The sequence below is a fragment of the Electrophorus electricus genome, chromosome 10, assembly GCF_041902795.1.
Source record: "Electrophorus electricus isolate QZ-2024a chromosome 10, ASM4190279v1, whole genome shotgun sequence".
NCBI lineage: Eukaryota > Metazoa > Chordata > Actinopteri > Gymnotiformes > Gymnotidae > Electrophorus > Electrophorus electricus.
The window spans coordinates 6,226,272-6,246,571 of NC_137506.1; the positions used below are offsets into that span (position 1 = coordinate 6,226,272).

The following is a 20,300-nucleotide window of genomic DNA, read 5'->3' on the forward strand; positions in this document are numbered from 1 at the left end:
AAACTTTTCTAAGCAGTCATGACCTCACCCTGTCATAATATTTACTATCAGATCTTCCCTGTGTCCAAAGTGATCTTATGGCAGGAATCTTCTAGCCAACCATTTCTAAGTCAAGCCAATTCAAGCAGAAATGCCACTGAGAGCGTTTCTGATGAACTCCTGTCATTGTACTAAGTCGGTAAGAAAGGGTTAACTACATAAAAATAAAAATGAATGACTTAAAAGTTTGATCATTTTAACTGAATCTATATTTTATGGAATTGTGTAATTAACCTTCATTATAAACTTTCCTTAGCCGTCATGGCCCGTCCCTGCCAGAATATTTACTATCAGATCTTCCCTGTGTCCAAAGTGATATCATGGCAGGAATTTTCCCAAGTGTTTACATTAAAGGAATCTGACTATACTGATTACTCTTTGCCAGCTAACAGCAAATAAAAGATGCTGGATTTTGTGAGTATATAACACGTGACTGTGTTTGTGTCAGAGAAGGGAGAGGAGAGGCTTTGTCTCCAGCCTCCCGCTGCTTGCCGCTGTTCAGCTTCTCACTCCTGAGATCCTTCTCGTTCTCCTTCTCACCATTGTGTCCCACTCCGCCAATGCTGCTGCAACTTCAACCGCTGACAAAGTGCACCGGCTCAAAGCGTGGTCTAGAGCCAAATTTGAACACGGGCATCTTCCTCATTGGCTCATCTCCTCAGAGAGGCAACACATGCACAGTTTCAGCTCCTATCGATACCCACGTAGAACCTTATAAAATCAAACTGACAATGACAAGGAAACCATATTTTCAACACCTCCAGCACAACAAGTAGTAGTTTTTAGCAATGCACTACTTTTAGTGGTTGTTGAGCATCTGGAAAGAATGCAAGTCACCAGGGTAACATCATCAAGAAGCCCTTTTAGACTTACTTCCATCAGATTAATTCGGCCTCTTTTTTGCTTCAGTATTTGAGACTAATTTGTAGGAGGGCATTTTGCCAACATGAATCCCCTCTGCCATGTCATGCACTCTCTGCATCAGTTGTGGGCCATACCTGCTAGACCAAACATTTACATTCTGAATACTTTGGCTGAAATTGTTAAAATGTTAGTACAAAAATCTACACTTTTAGCTGTATCTTAATTTCAGGCTGATTTAACAAGTAGATAAGCTAATGTAGTGAGCGGTTGTCTTGGCTTATCCTAATGGCAGTCAGGGGCCAAAACACTTACTCTAACACTTTATACTTATAACACATGTTCCTTAAATATTACAGATGCTGTTTAACAATGTTCTATTTTTAAAATCTGGAAACAGCAACTCAGCACAGAAGGCGTTAGACCCTACCTGCATCCTAAGAACACATGGGTCACCCATACTATCGATAGAGACAACTGATCTAAGTCTCTTGCTTCGTAATTTTCAATGTGCTTGTTTATGAATAACTTTCGAGCTAACCACTGCTTATCACTTTCAAAGTGTTGTCAGAATTTATTGATATGAAAGACTCTCGTCATGCTGATAATTGTCTGGTAGGACCAACTGACGTTATTGCCCCGACATACGCCCGGTGAGAAAAGCATTGTGGGAATTTCAAGTATGGCCTGTGCAATGCTCGGTTTGCCTGCTAGTGGCGGCTTTCCTTGGACGTTTACATTTATTGCATTTAGCAGACACTCTTATCCAGAGCGACTTACAAAAGTTCTTTGTTATTTATTCATAGAATACATCCTAGCCAGTCCAATAGGTTAGAGTCCAATATAGCAATGATCTAGAATACTGTAGAAATACAGGGATTACTGCTGATGCCTAGAAGTGTTAGATACTGGAGCCTTTCTCTATTCAGGCACCCAACGCAAGGTCTCTGCCTATCAGCCATGACATGGCGTCTTGACCGCGAGCTGGTCGCCCTAGGTCTTCCACTCCTTCTTCTTGTCTGCTTTACCCCTCCCTTTCTCTTTCTCACCCTGTCTCTCTTTAAGCACAGGAGTACCTCTTGGCGGGTACGGGAACAGCTCGTGGGTCGTTCATGCAAAGAACATCTAATTTTTACTAACCTTGTCTCTTTCCTTTCTACATAGACCCTTAGAACTTGCCTCACTTTTCCCTGTCATCCTGTAGATTTAGATTGTAGATATAGGACACATATATACTCTGTGCTTTCCTCAATAAAGTTGAACTCTCTTCATTCACTACCTTGGTGTCAGTGTCTCTTTACTTCCCCGGATCCGGCTACAGAGGACAGAGGGCAGAGGGTAACTTGGACGAGATCGAACCTGAGGGACTGGTCACTTTGATCCAGTTTCTAATTATTATTATTATTATTATTATTATTATTATTATTATACATGGGCCTCCATATGTCAATGCTATTTAAAATCCCAAAACACTGCAATATTAATACTTTGTGATGTTGATATTGACAGCCAATGTTCAAATTAACAGGCTCCATTCCAGCACTTGTCAGTGTAACATCACCTGTCAGGACAAATGTTCTCTCATCTGTCCTCCCCTTCACCTCATTATAGTCATTTATGGCCATTCTTTAGTGAGACTGTATTTGAATCTATCAAACCATATCTTATTTATGTGTTTTAAACTAGCTCTGAGCGCTGGCGACATCTTGAAATATGAAACACTTGCTCTTGTTTCACTGGCTGATATCACACACAACAGCTAACACACTAATCCAATAAAACTTAACAAAACCTCTTGATTCTCCTTCTGGTAATGTGCAAGCTACATTCTACTATTTACTTTATGCACCTACAGGATATGTTTTCATTTTTTTTTTCCTGGATTGAGCGCAACTACACACCTTTTTTCTTTATGAATATAATTATCAAGGTTTATAGATCTTTTTGAAAATCTAACTATCAGACCATATCTTATTTATGTGTTTTACTATAATTATCACCCCATATCTTATTTATGTGTTTTAATATAATTATCAGACCATATCTTATTTGTCTACGTGACAGTGGGGATCTTATGTGACAACATGAACAAATAGAGTAACATGGTTTTCTGTTTCTTGCCTTTAACAGCTCTTAATTCCACTACTAATGATGTCATAGTGAAGTTTTCATTTATTAATCCCTCAGATTAGGAAATTGGCTCCTTTTACCCAGAGATGAAAACAGGGAAGGCACTTAGCCTTATAGGGCATTTTGGGGGCAATTATCAAATACAATAATTTATAGATACACAGTATTATATGCAAACTTTGAATAAATGGACAAACATTATGATCATTTGGTGAATTGAAAAGATTAATCTGATGTGGCACAGTTATAAGAATTCAAAATAAATGTAGCATAATGAAAATATTCTTGCATGAGACCCACTAACTCTTACAGCTGCTTTGAAAGACAAAAAACGTATTTATCTTCCACTCCACTCAAGGATGGCCACACTTGGACTTTCCCTTGGCACATTTAAAACATTGTGTGAGCCAGATAGCTTCTGTTTTCATTCATCCAATGCTCTGAGTAGTAGTGTTCCATGCATATGAGGTGCTTCAACACGTCCATGCGTGTTGTAAAGAAACACAGTGTAAGCAGTATTAATGAAAGTGCATCTCTACCTCAAACTCACCAGTGTAACAATTACAGTGTGTGAAATCTAATTTTAAATGGCGATCAGCCTTCTTAACAAATCTCCAATAACAAATAAGCAGAACTCACCTTGTTGAGTGTTTGTTTGTGTGTGTGTGTGTGTGTGTGTGTGTGTGTGTGTGTGTGTGTGTGCAGTTTTAAGCATAGCAAGGCACTTCAGAGTTGTCAGGTGGAGCCTTCCTGAAGACCCTGATACTGAAACAGCATTAAAAGCTGCAATGGCACTGTAGTGGTTTTTATCTGCACTTATACTGCTTTGAACTCTTGCACTCTTACATACAGTAAGTTTCTGTGTACCTGTGTACATTTCTGTGTACCTTTAGTAAATAAAGGGATTCTATTCTAATATTACAAATCACTATGTCCAGTGTTCTGATAAATGACATCTTCAAATGATCTTTGCTGTTTCTTTGCATTAAACTTTAAACCTGCCTTTTAATTATTCCATAATATTATACAGGATAGTCTTGACTATAAAGCTATTTTGAATCAAACTTAAATGAAAAAAAATGTAATAAATGGGTTGTTGTGTTTGCAGGTTTGATTCAACACAGGATCAGACAGGTTCCTATAAGTGGGAAAATTATTATTTTTTTTAATTTCTGCTGAACCTGAGTCTGCAACCAGCTATTCATCAGAGAGAGACTATTAACAGACCTATAAAGAAACTGATGTCATATGCATATGATGAACAAGTTTTCCTGCTGGATCTGTAATCTCATATGAAGGACTCTGAGACTCAGACAGGCAGGAGTGTCCTTCCAGCATTACAGCCAGTTTACCAGTTAGCTTCTGCAGTCTGGTACATAGACCTCAGAGAGAAAGACCTCCCTCTTCCTAGAAGTGCTGAAACTCCAAACAGTGAAGAAACCAGTGGAGCTTAATGACTGGTCAGATAAAGAGAGTGAAGTGAGGAGTTTCCTTCAGTGTCTGCCATGTCCCAGCTGAGGTGAGTGTGAAGCTTTTATTAGTACTATAGGAGTTGTGTTTAACTTTGAAACTGATGGTGTCACAGCCATTTGTGGCCAGGAGTCTAAAAGAGCATAATTGGCTGTACTCTTAGGGAGAGAGGGAGTGGCATACGCTCTCTCCCCTGTCAATTACAGAGACACCGTGCAATCAAGGGCGTCTATAAGTTCACGCGTCAGAAGGGGGAGGAAAAGACTATTTTCCGAGTACTTGGAATAACATTCCGTACTTTTTGGAGAAAATTTTCTAGAGTGTTTTCATGTAGAGAGAGAAATGAGTGGCTAAAATGTCAGAAACATTAAGGGGACAAATGGGGAATACTATAACAGCTCTTTCCATGTGTTAGTGACACCAGCGTTCCCTCTTTTCCCAGATGGTAAAAAAGAGCCCTGACTCTTGCAAACTTCATTTTTTTGTAGAACAAAGAGAAAGATTAATAACTCACTTTATGGCCTTTTTCCACTCATGCATACCAATTCCAGTATGCAGTGCAGACTTTGCAGCTTTGTCCCTGGTTGTCTAGTGGTTAGGATTTGGCGCTTTCACCGCCGCGGCCCGGGTTCGATTCCCGGTCAGGGAAAATCTCTTTTTTTGCTCATATAAAATGACAGATTCTGCATTAAAACATAAAGTTTGTGGGAGTCGGAGTTAAACCGACAGCCTAAGGATGACAGTTTTAACTTCTACTCTACCAACTGAGCTATTGAAAGTGTCATGCAAGTGATCCCACATGTCCAAACACAAGTATGTTGGCAAGAAACACAGCCAGTTTTGTATGTTTCAATTGTTAAGTTCATTTGATAGAAAGAAGAAAGATCACATTGTATAAGTTGTTCAGCTACAAACAGATATACCTTTTGATGACATTTGGAATCATACTGGACTTTGTGTACATGAATGGAGAAAGGCCATAAATGGTTAGAATAACATTCAGTGCTTTTGGAGAAAAGTTTCGAGAGTTTTGTCATGTAGTGAGAGAAATGAGCGGCTGAAATATCAGGCATTAAAAGTGCAATTTGCACTCATGGAAAGAAAATTGCTTTCATGTGGACCGCATTGAGATATCGAACTGCCTGTGGAACATAACACCTCTTAAGAGGCTAGATTTGTGCTCTCAAGCTGCAATGGTGGCTTTATCATGGCTTCTAAAAGAAGAGGCTGTGGTCAGGGTGGAGTGAGTCTTTGATAACCAAGATTGTTGTTGTTTTGGCCTTCGAATAGACAACGGCATTACCCAGTGTCAGGTCTTTCTCAGTAAACTGCAGAGAATGATATAGAGGGCAAGAAATGGTCAAGCACAGTTTTATTGGGTGTGTGTCTCTAAAAAACACTAGAGCTCTCTGATACATTTTTGTTTCAAGATTTAATCATCATGCAAATGATTGTGATTAACGCTTTGTCTGTTTAATTCAAATATTATACTATAAACCTAATATTTTAATAGGGTTGGCAACTTTCTAGATCCGATTACTACATGTGTGTGAAGTACAGGTGCTGTAGCTATACGGTATACAATTGTTCACAGTAGCCTAATTATAACATATACAACCAAAAATGCATCTAAAATAAACACCAGAAACCTGGACTAAGGCTAATGTACATAAGTGCATTAAATCTAGGTAGGACTGCTCGATAGATAGGATAACAGCAGAACAATTGTCCCACCATATAAGCAAAATGAGAGCCTGCTAAGGCCACCAAGAGGGTGCCAAAGACCATGTATTTATTTCTATTTGGTTTTTTACCTATGTTATGTCAGTGGCAGCTCAAATTTCTTCATAGGGCCCCACACAGGATTGGGCCAGCCCTGGTATCACAGTGTCATGCACTGGAAAACCATCAAGCCTGTTGACTATGCTACCAGTGTTGTTCATGTACCTATGCAAATAAACTGCAAACACAATTACTTTTAGAAGTATCATCCAGTTTGTTTTCACAATTGCCAAAATGTAATGAATCACAGCCAAAAACTACATTCTATTAATACAGAATGTTTATGAAAGTTAATTTAATCTAATTAACAATAAATGAACAGTCGAATATTGTAGTTCAAACAGTCCAATAGCTGTAGTAATGGCTTAACTCATTTTGCTTATTTAGAGAGAACGATAAATCTGAAAACCCACAGGTTTGTAAATTTGGGTCTCTAAATCATACAAAAGTAGGTTTTCTATTGCTGAACAGTTAGCTAGCTAACAAACTACCAGCACCTAAATGATCAAAGTTTAAAGCTGAACAATGAAATGGTTCCACAAGGAATGGTTTATAGCCCCGAGTTTGACACTTGCTGACCCCAACTGTTAGCTAGCTAACTAGCTTATCTCTGTGATAAAGCGATACAATCTTTAGCAATGAGGACATGAATAAAGTATCCTTTACAATTTTCACAATATTGTGAAAATTTAATCTGCTGGCATTGGAGGTTATTAAATATTCACAATATCAATAATAATTCCTTGGCTCACAGAATCAGACATTACATTTTTGCTGTTATGGCAGCTGTTATAAAGATCATATTTATACAGAACCCTGTTCAGTTACTGCTAGTATTGAGGCACCATTGCATAACTAATAGCGGTACAGAGACAGAAACATCATGTGTTCAGATGAATAACTATGAATGTGTTAGATGAATAGTGCAGATTAGAATCATATCAAGTTCAAGTTCAAGTTCAGTTTATTCGTCACATACATAGTCATACACAGTATAACACGCAGTAAAATGGTGGAGAGTGCTCTATCCAAACTGAGGAAGAGAACCAGGGGTGCATAGAGAAAAAAAAAAAAAAAAAAAAAAAAAAAAAAAAATATATATATATATATATATATATATATATATATATATATATACAGATAAATATATATATTCTAAGTATGTACAAAAATATATTAACAATGTATGTACAATATATGTATATTATGATTATATTCACAATGTACAATGTATATGGTTGGGTATATATGTACACAATCTACAGAATGTACAGATCCATTTTGTATAATACCATATCTACAGTCTATACCATATCTATCCATCATGTGTTCAGATGGCCAGCAGTGTGCTGTAAAATATACATTGTCAGATATTAATGTCTGCTCTGGATGTGTGTGAGAGAGTCTGTGAGAGGTTTGCATTTGTGTGTGTTGCCTGACTATGAGTGGGAAAACCATATAAAGGTAAAAACATTACCTCTGCAACAAGGATCTCTTCTATTTGAAGGAAAGGTTTAAGTTAGACACAGTCTCCACAGAGAAAGTTAAATCTGGTTTGCGTTAAGACCAGTTGACTTATCAGTGGTTTATCACTGATTATGTCTGCCACTGAGATACCACAAATTAAGGACTCCAGATTCCAAGACATAGAGTTGTGCAATGTGAGCCATACATCAAATATGTCCCTAAAAGGTTTATATTCCTTGGCTCACAGAATCAGACATGACATTTTTGTTGTTAAGGCAGATTTCATGGTGTAATAGACAGCACTATGTAACTCACAGCAATAAAGCTAGGTGGACTTTGCAATTGATGATTTTCTCACTGTGTACAACTGCACTGAATTGCTCTTTAACAAAAGCTTCTGCACATTTGCTTTTGAAGTTTAATTCAAAAGTTGGCTGCAGAATAACCATTTGTCAGAGGGAACAATATGTGTCAACTTTCACCTATGCTCGGTCGAAAATCTTGTTGATACCAAGTCTACAATTTTATGGAAAGGTTCCCTTCACTGCTGCACCAAGAACTGTGAAGCTACCTGCGAAAGGCCGATTAGCTCAGTTGGTCAGAGCGTGGTGCTAATAACGCCAAGGTCATGGGTTCGATCCCCATATAGGCCATGTGAGTTTTGGCTGATGAACGACCCCTTGTCAACAAACCACCTGTTGCAAAAAGGGCACCTGTTTGAACTTGTGTTGCTTATAACATTGCTTGTAAACCACAATCTGCTAAGACATGTTCCAAGTACAGGAAATTGAGAGTATGTTCTTGATTACACAACTTTACCCATGGATTTGTGCTTATTTACAAATTTTGGATATTGCGGAGAAAAGTATGAAATCAGAGGGACTCTGGCATTAGTGTAAGGCTCTCGATCGCTGTGTGAATTGGTCAAGGAAGCCATTCCAGAGGCATGCAGATGACCTGCATCCTCCCCATCAAATTATAGCAAGTTAGGTGTCTGTTCCTACAGCTCCTACAATACCATCAGCTAAGATCACCTGTGTTCAAAAATCAACTCCGATACCTACATCCATATCAGAATTTATAAACAAACATTCTTAATACAAAAAACCTATTATCTAAGATATACAAAATAATAGTGAAATCAAATCTCAGTTACCCTCCCATCGAGACAATGGGAAGAAGATTTATTACCAGCCCCCGACGCCGCAGTTTGGATTAAAATGTGTAATAATCATTACCACATGACAGCAACACTAACCTACAATGCATTCAGTACAAAATAATACAGAGTACATTATACTACACATTGGATGTTTAAAATTGGTTTCACAAGCTCAGCAATCTGTACATACTTTACTCAAATCACAGTTGACGATTACATTCACGCCACGTGGCAGAGCACACCTATCAAGCAATTTTGGCAAGTCATCATCAAGTTCGAGTTCAAGTTCAAGAGGTTTTATTGTCATTTCAGCTATATACTAGTACACAACAAAAACGAGACAATGTTCCTCCAGGGCCATGGTGCAACAGAAAAACAACAGTGCAACAGACAACATGCTACACAAGTGCAAACAGTCCAATATAGTGCAGTGACTTGGTGTGTTTTAAAGAGCAGCAGCGAATTTTCCTCTAACGCGTTACTAAGCTCTGTGAGCTGAGTAATTTCTCCCTTTGTGTTGAAATGAACAGGTGTCTGTTAAACTCATTCATGAGCGTATTTTAACACGCGTTCAATATCGTCCGAGCTGTAATCTTTTGAATTCTGTAACCATGCGGCGTCATACGTATAACATTCTAGTCGCGTGGTGTGATAGCAACTGCTAGTCAGAATAAACAGAAGACAAGCAGTAGTACAAACATTTAAAAAAGATAAGATTACAAAAGTGAGATGCATTTTTGGCAGAACAGCGTTCATCCTTTTGAAGTTAGTTGCAGCAATTCACACAATTCTCCAACCTACATTGTAAGACATCCTCCTGTTGAGCTGGATATCAGTGTGTTAAGCAGGTTTCTGTTTTGTAGGAGGACGGTAAGCAGCTGGAAGATTCCACCGTGTCAGCGCATCGTAGAGTGAGTTATCAACACAGCTGGCGACTGTTACAACTAACACACCACTTTAAATTTTGATATGAGGCCCTTTTTAGATAGAGATTGCCTGTTAGGGATTAGAATGAGGCTCTGCAGCATCTCAGATTGAAAAATATATATATAGAATCTTTGATGGCCGAAGATCTCTAGGGACCGAATACACATTGCTGAGTCATATGTCTCTGCATGTTTCAAATGGGAAACCATAAGGTGGAGGAGGAAGAGACCCTGGGTGAATGTCAGAGGAAGACAAGGGAGGACAACCGACGGAAGGCTGCACGTGTTGGGCGGTATCTTGGAGGTCTAGACCTCGAGCTAGCAGTGCAAGAACTGCAGAGGGAGAATGTGATGATCAAAGCTGAATTGAGCAGGCTGAGAGCACAGCTTGAGAAAGTAGGAAAAGTGAAACACTTAGTTACACTGCAGTGCACATCCAATGAAGCAATGTTCTGCTATACACAGGAGATGATTTTAGATTGAAATAAGGAACTATAATTAAAATCCAGGTAAATAGTGAGCATAAATGTGTTAGGGCAAATCAACAAATGGATTGCCTATGACACTACAATATCACAGTCTAACTTATATTATATTTTTGATAGTATATCAAAGTGTGTGCACATGCATGTATTTAATAGTGATGCAAAATTAAATGCTTTTTCACAGTTGGAAAGCCCAAGGCCCAGTTTCCCCCTGGAGTCTCCCAAACCACGAGACAACAGGTTTCCCTCACTCTCCCTCAGACAGCCTACCAGATTTGCACCTGGTGAGCCCCACTGGCTCCAAGAAGCCCCATCATCCAGACCCTACAGACCTAGCCGTCCACTACTGCCTCCCCTGTCCTATCACTCAGATGTGAGGGCAGCACCAAATGCAGAGAAGAAGCTGTTCAAGGAGACACATGAGAAGAAGAAACTGAAACGTCAGCAAAAAGACATAGAGCAGACAACGAAAGAAGCGAATGGAGCCACGGAAGCAAGAAAATGTGAGAAGAAGAGATTTCGTATTACGATTGTATGGAAAGGATTTAAAGGAATTAAGTCTTTCTTTCAAAAATAGCTGTGTGGTTTAGAATTTCATGTCCTTTCCATATTAACATAACTTTACTCTTTTCCTTTATGCAATAAGCGTGCCAAAATAATTTTCCAGGCATTTTTCATAGATTTTGAATTGATTTAAATATGAATGTCTTATTTCAAAATGTGCTCATTAGTTCATGTCTGTTTTATAATATAAATAAAGATATTTTATTAAATAAGTGAAAAGTCTGGCATCAGCTTAATAGGTACAGTTGGACCATTTAAGTCCATTTAAGTGTTCCAAGTAAGATCATGTCATGATGTATTGACAAAATATTAAAAAAATGTATAGTTTTGAAAGAATTAACAGCCCAACATTTATTCAGTAAGAGGTTCAGGAGTAGAAAAAATGTTAAGAAGCCCCCTAGTCCCCCAGTCCCAGAGTCACATGCGAGGTTTAACCATCAAATATTAAAACCCTGAGAAATGTTCAGTCTGAGATCTGAGTGAATAGTTTAAGGAAGAGATTTGTCCAACCATCCATGTTCCATCCAAAAATGGGGTTGCGGTCTGGACCTCCTTGACACCAAGAATTGTACAACCGTTTCCCTTTGTAGATGATGAATCTGCCCAACAACATTCCCAGTGATGTGGACTGTTATCTGTTCCCTCCCACTTCCACCTGTAGTCTGGTACATAATCTTACAGGATTTGTCATGGACCAGTGACAAATCCTGTCTCATCTACATTGTAGATATTCTGGGATTTTGTTGTGAAATCTGTGAGATAAGCATATCAAAGCAGTGGGTGAATATTCCAGTATCAGCTGAGGTCCTCACTGTAGCCACAGGAAACTGTTCTGATTTGTGAATGGTCTGCTCAGGATGATCTCACATAAAACAATAAAATCATTTTCTCCCATTGGGGAAAGGGCTCTGAATTCCACTAGCCAAATTCTAATCCAGAACAAGATGTAAAACATCTGTTTCAGTGAAGCTCCAACCACAAGTCACACATCACCTGCCAGGATTGTAAGAACACATGGACACATTAGCCTAAGCCATTTTATGATCACATTGTAACTTCATATTTGTTATTCATTTATTCCATCAAACAGCAATTATTTTGCATATCATAATTTCTTATTTGCAGCCAGTACAGTGAAAACTGATGCAAGTTTGTACTTGAAGGAACTCCTCATTAAAACACTCTAAGGTCATCTTAAATGGAGTGTAGTGGGCTTAAATGGTTTCAAAGTGACTAGTGGTAAAAAAAGACAATGTGTTCATTTTTAAATAAAAGATATATTTACATGCATGGAGCCTAAATATAACGTGGACTAAGAATCATATTATTATTTTGCCCACGTACAGAAATATTAAGTTATTCTAATTCAAGGATTGCTTGTTGCCTATGGTTGGCGTGCTTTTTGTAGTGCTGTATCATTTAAACCCACCTTTTAAAGAATCTAATTTTTGAAAATATTCAGATGTCCAGAAGCTAGATGTCTGCTTATTTGTTAATATGTAAATGTATTTAGAAAACTGTGTACATACGTGGTTATGCTTAAAAATAGGTGTATCTGCCAGTGAAGTTTATCCTTTGACCTTTAGATTAGCTGTAATGCTGAGACAGGCAGGGCAAGACACAAGCGTGTTGTCGAACTTTGTTTATTAGGAGGAGCAGAAACATTATCCAAGAGCAGGTTACCAGAATACATGAGAAACAAAAACAAAGAGAGGCTAACCAGGAAGAAGAAAACACAGAGGTAAAAGTCAGATAACACAGATATTGAGAACACGGGAACGGAGAACAATATGGAAAACGAACAGGCAGAGCAAGAATACATATGGTAGAACTCCAATGTAGTGATGGGATGTTAGATACTGAGGCATCAAAGCTCACTATTGCAAAGCACATTTATTCAACACTGTATTGAAGATTGTATCAAAGTTACTATTAGCATATGACTAATGAGGTCTAAGCATCAAACGTCATCTAAACACTGGATGAAGTGGCACTGTTTCACAGGTCTGGCACTGTCCTATAACTTGCAAGCTATAAGAGAGTGTAAAATCTCCAGACATCTTTTTCCCACAAAATTTGAAATATGGAAAATATGGAAGCAAATCTTTCCATATGAGGATAAATAACATAAATTGATCAAGCACCATTTCTTAATACACAGAAATTAAAGCATTAAAATCTCATTTGACATAATATAAATGCAGTTACCAAAAAGTGGCTGAAAATAAGCAGGAAGCCCAGTGAATTTAAATGAAAGAAGTTACACCGAGTTGAGATTTTATTTTATTTTTTTTATGTAACACTAAACAAGTTTGATAATTAAACAAGTTTGCCGTGTTGTCCATTTGGTTGGAAACCAAAACACTGTCTAACTGGCATATTGATCCCCTTTTTCTGATCAAGCTCGTCCATTCTCACTGTCTACTGGAGAGGAGGTCACTGGTACCAGAGTCTCTGCTTCATCTGCACAGACTGCAGCATGCTTTGCCAGACTGAAAAATCTGTTATGTCTTTAAGTTTCTTTTTAAGAAATGTATCAATTTTGTGTTTGTGTGGGCTATAATCAAATGCAATCTTTTCTACTGTATACATGTTAACTAGCCACAGATGAAAAAGCTTGTACAAGAAAATGATTAAATAAAGGCAAAATCTTTAAAAAGTGGTCTTGATATGTGACACAAATCAACAGAACAATCATTTGCATTATATTGTCACAAATTTAAAAATTATGACAATATTCAATAATGTCATTTATCAGCCCAAGTTAAATTGGTGACCAGGTGAATTAATTTACTTTACCTAGCAGATAGTTAACACAGTGATAATCATGTAGTGTAAGCAGGATAGGTGACATGAATTTGATGTGATGAAACTATATTGAGGTTTCTGTAGCTTGTCACCCCTGAATAATGATAAATCGGCTTATAGAAGGAAAGTGATTGTTGTTTGGTGCTGCACACTTAAGATGAGTTAAAACTTTTTGTTTTGTTTTAGCCATTTGACAGTTTTTCAGTGTCAGGTCTGCCCTCATTCATCAACCTGGAGGCACCACCAGCTATAACTGCCAAAGATCCTCTGAATTCTAACCATTTCCAGAACTGGTTCAGAGGTGAGTCTACCTATTAGTCTACAGTCATTACCCAGGCCTAAACCCCTATCTTTGTGGAGTCTTGCCATCCTTTCATTGTGGGCATTTCTGAAACTTTTTTTCCCGGTGTTTTGTTTGCTACCTGTTTTTTTTGTCTCTGTCTGCTTTTGATTTTAGACTTGCTTCATTTTAGTACTGTTGCTGTCTCCAATTATTTCCTGACCCTTTTGGTCTGTGCCTCTGATGGCATTTTGCTGAGGGTTTGTATTAATAATAGGTTCTATACCATTAGGTCTAGTGGGTTTGTATTAATAATAGGTTCTGTACCACTAGGTCTAGTGGGTTTGTATTAATAATAGGTTCTGTACCATTAGGTCTAGCGAGTTTGTATTATCTACATGAGGGATAATGTTTGTCTCTGAAAATGTATTATCAGTATGTGCCTAACGCTCCTCTCTATTCCAAAGATGATCCGATTTCCATAATTCTCGTATTGCATAAAACATTTATTTCCATTAAATGTTTTAGCATTCAGGTGGTTGTTTTTCTTTGCAACAGTTATTGGCGTGAAATCTACTGTGCCATATACTCAAGATCCAAAGTCAAACGAGTCCGCACATCAGGTGTTGAACCCATTCGTAGTATTTTTCTGCTTATCTAATATGCCAATATTTTCTCGTAACCATCCCACCAAGTCCTAAAAACACTGAAACCTAAATGCTTAGTAACTACAGTAAAGCTTGTGTCACTGTCTTAATTTATATTCTGCATTAGTTCATCAAATGGTTATTTATTGAGAGTGAGTCTGTATTTTTTAATTGAAAAAAATAAAACTTTGTCAGAACTAAACAGATTTGTTGTCTGGTTTGAAGGCGGTGGTTGTGCTATTTTTCTGGCCTTTCTGCCCTTCCAACTAGTTTCTGTACCCAGTCATTCCATCAAGGGAGGTGTGTTGCTATTGAAATGTCTAATTTCCTTTATCTGTTGAATTCATAACATACATTAGAATTACATTTATTATAGCTGCAGGTGGCAATTAAGGGGTCCAATCATTTTATCACAGCTGCACAACTTGGTTGCTGATCACATCCCACATTAAGTTCACCAGCCTCTGTGGTTGGTTTTGAGGTTTTGTTCCCAGGAATGTTGTAGTTTAAATCTAATCTCTCAATTTTCTCTGCTGAATTGCTTTATATAAATATTTTTTTCTGATTTGACATGAGTAAGAAATATAGTTCCCCCAGAAGGTCAGTTCACCCCAAATATACTTGCATTCACAGTATGTTCATATACACCATTGAAGTTTGGTGATAATCTAACACTCTATGGCTAAGTTTTATGCTATTAATTAAGAAAAATCCTGCTCTTGGGGATTGACAGTTAAATACACATATTTTTGAGCATTATTTACGAGAAGATCTGCATTTTTTACATTTAAAGGGTATCTCTAGATCAAAAGGTCACTGACTTGTTTGAAAGGTACATTTGACAAACTAATTTAGGTATCAAAAACAGGCTAAAAAAAGGTTTACGAAACGTATTGAATTTATTTGTGGAATGGTCACAAAGTATTGTACCACATTTCTCATGCACAATTTGAACACAATGGGATTGACTCATTTTTCTGTTTTTAAATACCTTTTCATATGTCAGAGGGGCTCTATTGGCAAAAATGTCCTATAATTGCCATGCTAGCTCAAAGTCCATAAATCGGTACTCATGTCAAGTTTCATAAGAATTACTCAAAGAAGTATTAATTTTTTTCAGCTGTTTTGAATGAATCAGTACACCTTGGAAGGATTGATATGTATGTAGGGGCCATATACCATACAAATATCAACATGTTTCAGTCTCATCAACATTTTGATACCAAATTTGTGAAGATTGGAGAAAGGTCCTACGACTAGTGTGTTACAGATCATCAGCAACATAAAAAGCAGTAGGATATTTAAATTCAAAGTAATTTCTACAAGAATCAATGTTATAGCAGTCCACTGAAGCCCGTTCTATGATTAGCCAATTACCTGAAAAACATTAGCCAATGTTTGAGTCATCCTTAGGAATCTTCCAGCTTGCTTACAGAAGCAGTATGCAAAATTTCATCTTGATCAGAAGAACAGTTGTTGAGAAACAGTTATTTGCATATTATAATGCCCCATATTGACAAAACTGCTACATTTGGTAAGCTACCTCAAAGTCAATACTGGTATAAGTCTTTTAAATTTCATGAAATCTGAACATGTCCTTCAGGAGTGACAGCTAGTTAAAGTTAAAGCCTGACCTTTGTACTACTACTTTGTACTACTATTAGACTGGAATAGGACAGCTGTATTTTTTATGTCAGGTTTTTGTTTAAATAATTATTGAGATTCAGACTCAGATTCAGATTCAAATATTTTGACACAAATTTCACTCAGATTGTGTGAAAATCCTAGGACTGGTATGAAATTAGCAAAAACAAACAAACAAACAAACAAAAAAAGTTAAATCTAATGGGCAGAGCCTATCTGAATTCAGGAAAAGCCAAGGAAGAATAAAATAAAAATAAATAATAATATTTCTATATTCATCTCTGCCTTTTGTTTGGAACATCTGCAGATGTTACATTTAGTTTTAACTGCAGTTCATAAAGGAAAAAGCAAAAATACATTAGAGTCAGAACTTATTATTGTTTTGAATTATTGTATTGTCTTTTAGCACACGTTGGCAAATGTGTCCATCCTTCTGTCAATTGTCCTTGGACCTGTCCTCGGCCTCGCACAACCAGGTGAAAAAGGCTGTCACGGATTTGAGGGCCACACCTTTGCCTCTTGTTTTGCTTGGACAGCAGCTGCTGGTGCACCTTCCTCTGCTCCTCCTGCTCCTCAAGTTTGGCCTCCTTATGGATTTGCTCGATGGTCTTGGGCCCGTGGTCAGCTCGCCGCGACACCCAGTTATGCTAGAAAAGCAAAATCAGCAGATGCATTCTTTTGCATCACCATGCGCTGGAATGGCAAACACAAACACACAAACACAGGCAGAGTCTCTAACCAGTCAAGGTCGATGACGTCCCGGAGCAGGAACCGAATGCGTGAGGAAGCCCTCCTCTCCTTCATTGTCTTTTCTATATATTTAAAGTAGTGATCCATTTTTGGCTGGGAGAGAGAGAGAGAGAGAGAGAGAGAGAGTGTGAGAGAAAAGTCGACAAATTTCAGGTATTCTTCCCCTTTCGATTCGATCAGGTGTGCTCTCAGCTGAACTCATGTCGCAAGACGTTTATGACTCTTATGTAAACCCTGCTGCCTTGCACGTTGGTCAGTGCTGTAAAGCAGTTCACTGCCACTGTGGGTGTAGCTGTGCTGTCATCAGCTGCACTTGGCTTTGGGGAATCCAGGGTGCAGCAGCAGGAGGCGGCAAACGTGGAGGAGGCTGTGAGAGCAAAACCTTCTAACAGCTGACCAGTCCTGAATAAAAGCCTTTCATTTTGTCAGCTGCAGTAGGAGCAGAGCTAACAACCACACTGACAACTTCTCTAAACAACATGAACTTGGACACTTTTAAAATCATTGCCAAGGCCTAATAATACACTGATATCAGCACAGCATGCTAGTCGCACTATAGATGATGATCCTAATTAGTTGGCTACCCTGTAGTCAGAGTGCAGGCAACAGGCAAGCAACAGAAAACACTGACAGCAAAACTTTTATAGACAACATTTCAACATGCTTGTTTTTTGGTTAAAAGCGTGCATGGAGAAAAAAATATACAATAAAAAAGACCAGGAAAATGAAACACAAATAACTGTCACACTAGGTGGTGACTGAACTGTCAACATTACAACTGTTGTTCCTACCAGAGACAAAATGGACAGTCAAGATACAATATTCAAAATATCTTCATTCAGTTTTGTTGTGTAAAGTACTTGCTGTGAAAAACACATCATGGACAAAATCCGGAAAAATGTGCACAGACGCTGCACTGCAGACTAGCACTCATCTACACATGCACCGTAAACCTTTACATGACATATTAAAGATAATCCGATGCAAGTGCTGAGCATCTGCTGAGAATATTAAATCAATCCAGACCAGGCCCGCGGCCTGCTTACCCTGGCCTTCTCCAAGTCCAGGTCTTTGCCGATGGCTGTGAGGAAGTGGCACAGACGCTCCAGGCTCTCCTCGTTGTGGTTCATGAATAATTTGACCACGCAGTCGTGCATGATGGCCTCCGACAGCATGTGCAGCTTGAACAGCTCCCCGATGAACTTGATGTTGCCGATGGACCTCCTGTGGGCCTTGTCCTTCGCCTCCTCCAGATCCTCCTCCAGCCTCTCCCGCTCGCTGGCCTTGCGAGGAGTAACCAGAACAAAGACAAAAGCAAGAAAAGGCGCGTTTGGACCCGATAACGACCTGGTTGGCTCCCAGCACTGCTGCCGATTTCAGTCCCTTTCTCCTGATCTGTGGGTTGGTGAGTCGGGTAAACTAGACAGGAGTGCTGCTTACTGAAGTGGCCGCTTCCAGCTGGTGCCGCAGCTTCTCCAAAACATCATTGTTGACCTTGTCCTTCTCAAACTCCTTCTGACAGCGGTTCAGCAGCAGCTTTTGGAAACTCACAGTGCTGGTGGGCTTGTCTGCCATGGGCACTTTTAACTACACAGGAAAGACATGTAGGAGAAACACTTGGGTATAAGATAGTGTTGAGAGTTCTGTTACTAAATAGAAGCTGATTAAAGCTCCATGTCCGTTTAGAGTGGTTCAAACAGAGTTCACTTCTGTGTGGCATTTGCTTTTGTATGGAACTTCAGCAGCAATGTATGGGAACATGTTACTCACCATAGCCAGGCAGCTGCACATATTGCCATAGGCCATAGAGAAGCTGGGCTCATCGATGGCTTTTTCAAAAACCAGGTCAACCACGCCTTTGAGGCGCTCCTCCGTGTCGACGGTGAGGTCCATCACCTGCTTCATCAGCTGGTTAAACATCTGCGGAGGAAGCTCTGATTTCTCAGGGGGATAAGAGTCTGGGGTGGGGGCAGGAGTGGGAGCTGGAGCTGGGACGGGTCCATGTGCAGAGACAGGGGCAGGAGCAAAAGCAGGACTGCCGGGCTCTCGTCTCTGCACAGGAGGCTCGACTGGCCGTAGTGCTGGTGATGAAGACTTCAGCATTGCACACTCAAGCTTTGGCTTGTCATCTACAACCAATCACAGATGAGGGTTGGGAAAGTTGAACCACCAAAAAGGGGGAAAAAAATTCAAATAAAATAATAATCAGTGGAGTCAAAAGCAAATCATCCACAAAACTAGTACTAGTTTCATAAGGAAGTTCATGCATGTGCTAGCTAGCCCTAAACCAGCTGTGTGTGTGTGTGATGTAGTTAGAGGGTTGAAAGGGACAGTGAGGCCTGACCTGGTTTCAAGTCCACAGGAGCAGGAAGGACCTGAGCACTGTCCACGTTATACATGACATTCCCCTGCTCTGCTACCTGGCTGTTCAGCTGCTGGGATTTGAGGTAGAAAATGTGAGAATAATGAGGGTGTGGACATAAAAACTAGCAAAAGACAGAAAAGATGGAGAGAGAGAGAGAGAGAGAGAGAGAGAGAGAGAGAGAGACTGCACACATGCAGAAGAAGGGGAATGGCAACGAGGGTGGGGGGTGAGCACAGCACAGCACAGCACAGCACAGCATAATTAAAGTTTACAGAGAGGCCTTTCCTCAGAGAAGCTGAGGTGCTCAGGATTTGGCTGAATCGTTCTTATAGGGCCTTTATGTGGGCTGTCTGTATAGTGGGAACACGAGGGAAGATCAGGAGGATTCGAGTGGCTGTGAGGGAGAACTAAGATGGAGGCAGATGAAAGAATAGGCACGGCAAGTCGGAACATCAAAACACATCTGAGAAGCCTTCTTAAATCAGAACAGCCACAATCACACAAGCTACTGGAACAAGTCAAATATGACGGAGGAGGGTCAACGGTGCGACCGAATCACTGAAGGAGGAAGAGAGAATGGCTGGAAATCAAACTACACTATCAACTTTTGTTGCAGATTGTATGATGCTTTTAATAGGACAAGACAATGAAAGCCAGCCAAACAACCAAACAACCAGCTCAGAGCTTATTATGAGGGAGGACTAGATGAGAGAGTACTTTGACCTGTGGAGTGGATCACGCGAGCTGATTTCAGTTAAGCACCTAGTTATGGAAACTATAAAGACTAACATTGTCATAAAAATGTGCTAGGGTTAGAATACATTCTTTGCTCGCTTCAAGGCTACATCTAGCAGCGCTAATGCTAACAGCGTTAATGCTAACAGCGCCAATGCTAACGGCGCTAGTGCTAACAGCGCTAG

At 39.2% G+C, this 20,300-nt stretch overlaps 2 non-coding genes across 2 annotated transcripts; both read left to right on the plus strand.

The window, feature by feature from the left end:
- The first annotated feature begins 5,077 nt into the window (after positions 1-5,077).
- On the plus strand, positions 5,078-5,149 carry trnae-uuc (transfer RNA glutamic acid (anticodon UUC)). Its single transcript has one exon. It is a non-coding gene; the product is annotated as a tRNA-Glu (tRNA).
- A 3,179-nt stretch (positions 5,150-8,328) lies between these two features.
- trnai-aau (transfer RNA isoleucine (anticodon AAU)) lies at positions 8,329-8,402 on the plus strand. Its single transcript has one exon. It is a non-coding gene; the product is annotated as a tRNA-Ile (tRNA).
- The last annotated feature ends 11,898 nt before the right edge of the window (positions 8,403-20,300 follow it).